The following is an 8,926-nucleotide window of genomic DNA, read 5'->3' as shown; positions in this document are numbered from 1 at the left end:
TAGAGCTGAGTCTCAGGAACACCTGGAACATTGTGTAAGTGAACCCCAAAACTTAGGCCCTTAGCATAACTAAAATGTCTACCCCAGATAAAAATTAAACTCCATTTTGAATCAAACTGCCACTTGGCCTAAAATCTCTGCTTCTGCTGCTATGAAAAGACTGTTCAGCTTCTTGAATTTCAGGCAGCCATTCCTCAGAAGGAAGGTTGGGCAATCTACTTCCGTAATGATACTGCCTCAGAAACCCAAGGAGGGGTCGCTATGAGTCGGGGCCGACTCGATGGCACATAACAACAACTACAACAATATATATATATATAGATATAAAAGCTTCACTGGTTTTGCTTCTCTAGAGAAGCCAGCCTAAGACAGAGGGATTAGGAATATGAAAAATGCTCTTTCCTATTGTCACCTGAAGGTCTGGTGGTGTAGTGCATAAGACATTTGGCTGCTAATAAGAAGGTCAGTGGTTCAAGCCCACCAGTTGCTCTGCAGGAGGAAGATGAGGTAATCTACCTCCATAAAGATTTACAGCCTTGGAAACCCAATGGGATCACTATGTGTCAGAATTGACTCAATGGCAGTGGTTTTTTGTTTTCTTTTTTTCCCCAACTGGCTTCTTGCTAATTGAAAGCCAAAAGAGGGAGAAAGATTTCTCCTCCAAGTTTGTTTTCTATTCCTTTCCTGTTGCCCTAGCAATGGTTCATTACCCTGGAAGCAGTAGCTGGTTCTATAGTAATGGGTTTTAGTTTCCAGCCTTTTTCCTTACTCTGAACCAACCTCTTCATGTCTCCTCAGAGGTCCAAAGTCAAGATGAACAGTGATACAAACCTCAGAGGTTTGGATCCCCATTTCAGAATTACAGAACAGCTTACTAAAGGTATGTTTGGAGTTGAGAATCAGTGGCTTGATAACTTGCACATGTGTTTTTCCTTTAGCAATAACTCTTTTCTCTTGCATCATAAAATGAGGCTGCTGCCTGCAGAAAGAGAATGAACTTCTGCCTCTAGGCACATCACTACCTACCTCTACCACACTTTTAAGCAGAAAATCCTCTATCCCAGCACAGTTCTGTGCAGGGCCCCGGGTCTGTGCAAAGACTACCCCTGAAGGGTCCCAATGTGGCCAACAGAAAAGAACAAAAGGGCAGGAGAAAGATGGATACTATTATCCTCAATCCGTAGTCTAAGACAAGAGAGTAAGGGAACAATCCATGCTGAACTTTTTTTCCAGCCATCTGGCAGGCTTTTCCTTGCAAAATGAAACTTTTCCAGTGTTTGTCTTAATTATGCAAGGATACAGTTGATTTGCATATCCAAATATTGAGGGTTATGGAACAAATAAATAATTGCTGCCTGGCTAAGTGGGCCCTGGTAGCACAGTGGTTAGGTACTTGGCTGCTAACCAAAAGGTCACAGTTTGACCCCACCAGCCATTGAACTGGAGAAAGATGTGGCAGTCTATTTCCATAAACATTTACAACCTTGGAAAGCCTATGGGTCAGTTCTACTCTGTTCTGTAGGGTTGCTATGAATTGCAATTGGCTTGATAGCAATGGATTTGGTTTCTTTTTGGTTGGTGATTGGCTTCAGAATGATGTAAAAAAGGGTAAGGCTTGCAAAGTCCTCCAGCCTTTATAATAACCTGTGCTGACTGACCTCCTCCTAACAAAATGATGAGGTGCACAAAATTGAGTGAATTCAGTTGTCTTTACTTCTTTTCCATTACTCTCCCCCCATTACCAGGCCATATCAATAGACTTCATGTTGCTTTACATATTTCTTGCTATCCTTATTTTATTTTATTTTATCTTTTGTTAATCACAGAATAAACTACCAGATACAATCTGCTACTAGCTCATTATGGGGGTGGGGGGTGGGGAACACCTCATTGCCGTAGAGTCAATTCTGACTCATAACAACCCCCATTGGGTTTCCAAGACTGTAAATCTTTATGGAAGCAGACCACCTCATCTTTCTTCTGCAGAGCAGCTGGTGATTTCAAACCACTGACCTTATAGTTACCAGCCAAATGCCTTAGCCACTATATCACCAGAGCTCCTTACTAGGTCATTATAGGACTTGGTTAACTTCTGTGTCTCCTTGGGCCTCGATTTCTCCATTTGCAAATGATTTTTAAAGTCATTTCTAGCCCAATTACCATTGAAAAAAAAAAAAAAAGACTCACTGCTGTCAAGTCTTCCCAACTCATAGTGACCCCTCCCTGGGTTTCTGAGGCAGTATCTCTACATAAGCAGATTGCCCAGAACTTCTGGAAAGATAGAGGAATAAGCAGACAAGCTACACAGACCTTCTTCAACAAAGAAAAGAGAAACCAACTGACAGAGATACAGAAGATAATCTTGGAGCCCTGAGCTTTTAAAGGAAGCATATAGAAATGGATTAAGCACCAACTAGTGGAAAAACCTGAGCTAAAACAGTGAGTATGGAGATAGTCACAGCAGTGGACTGTCAGTTACTCTGACAGGACTAACAGTCTGAATATTGCCAAGTGGTGTTGGGACCTGAGAATTGACCTAAAGATCAGCCTTGGTTGCCAAGGGCTGTAGGGATTACTGCAATGGTGGCCTTTGACTAAGAAGGGAAAAGAAAAAGAGGGAGACAACCTGAGCTGTGGACTTTCCACTGTCCAGAGGGTGCAGCCATTTTGATTGTTTACAAGCCACAGCCATTTTGGATATTTAAAGTGACTAAGGGCACAGCCATTTGGAATATTTACAAGCAGTGGTGGCCATTTTGGATATTTAAAGTGAATGAGGGTGCAGCCATTTTGCATCTTTACAAGAGGTGGCCATTTTTGGATTTTAAAGTGACAGCATTCTCATTCAGATTCCAGGGATCTAGACACAGGTTCAGTTTTCCAAGGACAGCATGGACATATGGGAGGCTGAAAATGGGAAAAGAGACAGGTGGTAAGTGTATAGTTGCTGCCAACTAGTGAATAGAGGAGCACAACTGAGTACCCTGCTTAAGTTGATAACATACAAACAAAACAAAGAAAATGAAAATTGTGGGCAAGTCACTCCAACATATAATCAATCACCAATTAAATATAAACACAAAAACATCATAATGCCTCAGAGACAATAGAGCACCACAGTGCACAAAAGATAGCAAGATAAAACAGGAGAAATAAGGAACCAGGATACAGGCCCAAAACACATCCCTGAGGAAGATGCAGCATTGGAGCTCCCTGATAAGGAATTCAAAAGAATTATATTTAATATTTCCAATGAATTGAGAGAAAAATCAAGGAAAACACTGACAAAATTGAGGAAAACAGAGAAAACCCTACAACAATTTCAAAAGACAATACAAGAACAAAATAACAAAATAAATGAAAAATTAGAAATGATACAAAATCTTCACATAGATATCCAGAAGATTAATACTAAATTTTCAGAAATAGATAAGACATTGAATGGACAAGGAGTAGAATTAAATCAGTGGAAGACAGAATTAGTGAGATTCAGGCAAATTTCTCAATTCTTCTTTAGAAAGCGATCAATCAGAAATAAGATCAAAACAAAATTAAGAAAGCCTAAAGTTCATGTGGGATACCATCAAAAGGAATAACCTACATGTAATTGGAATTTCAGGACAAGAAGAGACAAGTAAAACCACAGAAAAAAAATGTCAAAGATTTGTTGGAAGAGAATTGTCCTGGTGTGATGAAAAATGAGAATATATCCATTCAAGAAGTCTAATGAACCCCAAACAGGGTAGACCTCAAAAGAAAATCACCAAGACATATCATCATCAAACTCACCAAAATCAAAGACAAAGAAAGAATCCTGAAAGCAGCATGGGAAAAATGAAAAGTTACCTACAAGAGCAACCAATAAGACTAAGCTCAGATTTCTTAGCAGAAACCATTCAGGCAAGAAGACAATGGGATGGTATATATAAAACCCTGAAAGAGAAAATTTTCCAACCAAGAATCATGTACCCAACAAAATTATCCCTCAAATATGATGGTGAAATTGGGACATTTCCAGAGAAGCAGAATAAGAGAATTTGTTAAAACCTTACAAGAGATGCTAAAGGGAGTCCTTTGGACAGAGAAGCAATAACAGCAAACAACAACTGACCATTAACACACATGGTGACATAACCCAGAAACCAACCCAGCTATGGAAGTATCCAAGGTAAATAAGCCTACAAGATTGTAAACAGGGAACCAGAGACATCAATGGAAAAATAAGGACAACTATAAACCAAAAAGAGGGAAAACACTGTGTCATTACAGAACTTCTAAATGGTAAGGAAGTCAAGATAACTACAAGATAGAACAAACTGTTCTAAACTTGGGAAGAAAACTATAAATCACAGGGTAACCTCAAAGAAAAATGATAAACCTTAACATCAAAATGAAAAAGAGGACCAGCACAAATATTTAGCAAATACTAAAACAATAGCAGTGAAGGAAGTGATAACACAATTCATAAACAAAATGAGCTCAGCACAGAAAATTACATGGAACAGAGAAATCAATACCATGAAAAAGCAAATAACAAAAATGACAGCAACAAATTCATACTTGTCAATAATTACATATCTGGCAAGGGACTTATTGCTAAGATTTATAGAAAACTCCAACATTTCAACAGCAAAGGAATTAAGAATCCAATTAAAAAATGGGCAGAAGACATGAATAGACACTTCACCAAGGAGGATATTCAGGCGGCCAGCAAATACATGAAGAGATGCTCATGATCATTGGCCATCAGAGAGATTCAAATCAAAACAACAATGAGATACCATCTCACTCCAGCACTGATGGCAAGGTTCAATGAGACAGAAAATAACAAATGGTAGCAGGGATGTGGAGAGATTGGGACTCTCATACACTGCTTGTATGACTGTGAAAGTGATAGACAACCACTGTGGAAAGCAGTATGGTTATTCCTTAGAAAGCTGGAATTGGAGACACCATTTGACCCAGCAATCCCATTACGGGTATATCTCCTAGAGAGGTGAGAGCCAGGACAGGAATAGATATATGCACACCCATGTTCATCACAGCACTATTTACAGTAACAAAAAGATGGAAACAATCTATGTGCCCATCAGTGGAAGAGTGGATGACCAAACTATGGTACATACACACGATGGAATGCTATGCAGCACTAAAGAATAACATAGAGTCTGCAAAACACTGCATAACATGGATGAATTTGGAGGACTTTATGTTGAGTGAAATAAGTCAATCACAGAAGGACAAACACAGTATTAGTTCATTGTTGTCGAGGGTCAAGGAAAGGTTTATATATGGAGGGAAACTTTCTTTGTTGGTTGCCAGGGGTGGGAAGGGTGGGGAGGGAACACTGAAAAAACAAAAATGCACTGACCCATGTCACTTTAGTTTTGTGTATTTCACTGTACGTAAATTATATTTCAATAAAATGCATTAAAAAAAAAAAAGAAGTAGATTGCCCAATCTTCTTTCCAAAGAGTGGGTGGTGGGTTTGAACTGCCAGCCTTCTGATTAGAGTCAAATGCCTTAGGCACTACACCAGCAGCCCTATAGTTTCTAAAATTGTAGCTCTGCCTTTTCCCAGATAGTGATCTAGATTGCGATTTTCTTACTAGCTGGAGTAAGTTAGGTTATACTTAAAGTCCTTTCTACATTTGAAATTCCCTGATTCTAAGGTACTCCAGAGTGCATCTAATCCAAGCCATGGTATTTTCAATTACCTCTTATGCATGTGAGAGCTGGAAAATGAATAAGGAAAACCAAAGAAGAGTTGATGCTTTTGAGTTGTGGTGTTGGAGAAGAATGCTAAGAGTACCATGGTCTGCTGAAAGGACTAATAAATCTGTCCTGGAAGAAGTGCAGCCAGAATGCTCCTTGGAAGTGAGAATCGTCAGACTTCGTCTCACTTTGTCTTGGTCATGTTGTCAGAAGGAACCATTCCTTGGAGAATCATGCTTGGTAAAGTGGAGGGTCAATGAAGAACGGGAAGCCCCTCAATGAGATGAATAGACACTGTGGCTGCAATGATTGTATAGCGAGCATTGTGAGGCTGGCACAGGACCCAAAAGTGTTTCGTTCGGCTATGCACAGGGTTGCTATGAGTCGGAGACAACTTGACAGCACCTAAAAACAAGAACAACTATCTACTCCCAGATGTCACCGATAAAGTAATAGTATCTGTGTCTGTTTATCTGTCTGTCTCTCTCTCTTTTTTTAAGCTGTATGTAATAGAAAGAAAACCTGAATGTAAGCAAGGAAGGGAATTTATTCGTTCAGAGAATCTAAGGATAGACTAACTACCAATAATTCAGGAAGGATACGGTTAGAGCTGAGTCTCAGGAACACCTGGAACATTGTGTAAGTGAACCCCAAAACTTAGGCCCTTAGCATAACTAAAATGTCTACCCCAGATAAAAATTAAACTCCATTTTGAATCAAACTGCCACTTGGCCTAAAATCTCTGCTTCTGCTGCTATGAAAAGACTGTTCAGCTTCTTGTAAAAGTTTAACTGCTTTTAGCCAAAGGAACAAGGGCCAAGATTTTAGCTTGTGCCGGCAATTGTTAGCTAAAAGATGTCTGTTGAGAGTGCTTGTGCAGCTTGATCCAAGAAAATGCCTTGGTCAACGTGAACCAGGAGGTTAGGAAACAAAAGTGATAATGTTAAGAAGGATTATTTATAGGTTGTAGTTTAACAGCCCTTCGTGACTTTTTGTCATGTATCCCCTCATGCCTGTAAATGTAATCCTTTGTTTACTCCACCCAATGAAAAGTTCACTCTCAAAAAAAAAAAAAAATTCACTCTCATCTTGCAATTTAGACCAGTATTTTACCCTACCTGTGCTAGTAAGACTCTTGATTCTCAAATCACTCTACCTTCTAAGAGCGTAAGGTCAAAAGTTGGCAAGATCCATCTCTTACTTTTGCCTATTTCCTTTTTTAACTTCATTCATTCTCACCATAAGTCAGCTTTTATACATAGGATGAGAAACACAATGGGAAACTTTAGAGTTTAACATCTTAAAAGCATTTTCCAGGAGGGACCATCCTTGACATTCTGGGTTTAAATTTCAAAAATTCCAATCAACTATGGGGTAGGGGAATTTAAAAACCAAAGCTTACTTAGTATCCATGAAGACTAGAGGGAGGGACCAAAAAAACCGAACTCATTGCAATCGAGTTGATTCCAACTCATAGCGACCCCTGTTGAGTTTCCAAGGCTGTAAAGCTTTATGGCAGTAGATTGCCCCATCGTTGTTCCACAGAGCAGCTAGTGGGTTTGAACCCTTGACTTTCTGGTTAGCAGCTAGATGCCTTATGTACTACACCACCAGAGCTCCTAGAGGGAGGGGCCGTTACCAGGAAAAGAGAGTATGTATATACTGCTTTAAAATGAATATGATTATTGTAAAGGGATGGATTTTTATTGGTGGGATTTTAGACCACAATGAAGGGTTTGTGAGAGTGAACTATTTGCCTCAAAGGGTAAGAATAGAAGAAAGAACAGGTAGGCGCCATGATTTTCTCTATTTATTAATGAATAAACTGAGACTTAGAGTTAGGTAAGTAAATGGTAGAGCTGAGATTGAAGCCCAGAGATTCTGAATTTAGAGCTCATTTTTTTTTTGGTCCTGAAAGAGTGAATTTTATCACAAGAGACTGCTTCTGTGTTTTTGTTTGGTAGTTTAATTGTGATTTGGGTGAAAGTTTACAGAGCAAATTGGTTTTCCGTTCAACAATTTATTCATATTTTGTCTTGTGACATTCATTGTAGTCCCCACAATGTTTAGAGCTCATATTCTTGGTCATAGGCTACCACACTCTTCTTTCATGAGCACTCACCAGGCATCATGGAAGGTACTGGGACAAAAAAGAAAGACAAGATCCCGGCCCTACACCAACAGTCAAACAAGGATACAAACAAGCATGCGGGCCATTGCACTACAGTGAGATTTTCTGGGCACATTGAACTGCTTTTCTTCATGGTCTGCAGGAGAACAGAAAGCACCAGCTTGTCAGCATGAGCCATGGAGTGATTTTCTCTGCAACCACATGCTTTGACCTTGTGCCAGCCTGAGAGCCTCTCCATATTGAAGAAGCAGGCAGGGTCCGGGAGACCAGATGATGGGCTGAGGTTGCCATTAATCAGACAGGACCATGGCCTGCTGCCTTGTAGCTCAACAGCCACAGCAATCCTGATGGACATTAGGGATTCAACAGTGTCTGCAAATTGTCATTTCTTAGGTTGGGTGGTAGTGATGTGAGCATTCATTATGCTTATTTCAAAACTTTTTTTTTTTTTAATATTAGAACTATTTCAAATACATATTTAAAAAAAAAAAACATATTGAGAGGAATTTCATGATGGGAGAAAAGATGTCAAAATAGTATTCATTGAACAAGGTTGGTTACTAAGCAGTTTATCTAGAATAATTAGAATTTTGTAAAAACAAAAAAATAAAAATAGCAAAGTGATTTATCTAAGTGATAAGATTTTGAATGTTCTTTATGTACATTTTTCTGTATTTTTAAATATGACATACATATAAAACTTTTCTGATCAGAAAATAAGTTATTACAGGTCCTGATATGATTATAGGGTCCCGAGGTGGAACAAACAGTTACATACCTGGTTGGTAACTGAAAGGTTGGAGGTTTGAGTTCACTCAGAGGCAACTTGGAAGAAAGGCCTGGGGATCTACTTCTGACAAATCAGCCACTGAAAACCCTGTGGGCACAGCTCTACCCTGACACACATGAGGTTCTCATGACTCAGAATCAACACAACAGCAACTGGTTTGGTTTGGTTTTAATGTGATTACTCCTAAATGGGAAATGCCCTCTTTGGTGCAACTGTTGACTTTCCACAAATGCGTTTGACAACTCCTGTTGTCAACTTGAGCAGCCTATCTTATTGCAGCATGTCTCTGA

Source organism: Orycteropus afer, unplaced genomic scaffold (assembly GCF_000298275.1).
Source record: "Orycteropus afer afer isolate SDZICR_OR568_19922 unplaced genomic scaffold, OryAfe1.0 scaffold00183, whole genome shotgun sequence".
Classification (NCBI taxonomy): domain Eukaryota; kingdom Metazoa; phylum Chordata; class Mammalia; order Tubulidentata; family Orycteropodidae; genus Orycteropus; species Orycteropus afer.
This window is presented reverse-complemented; position numbering follows the sequence as displayed.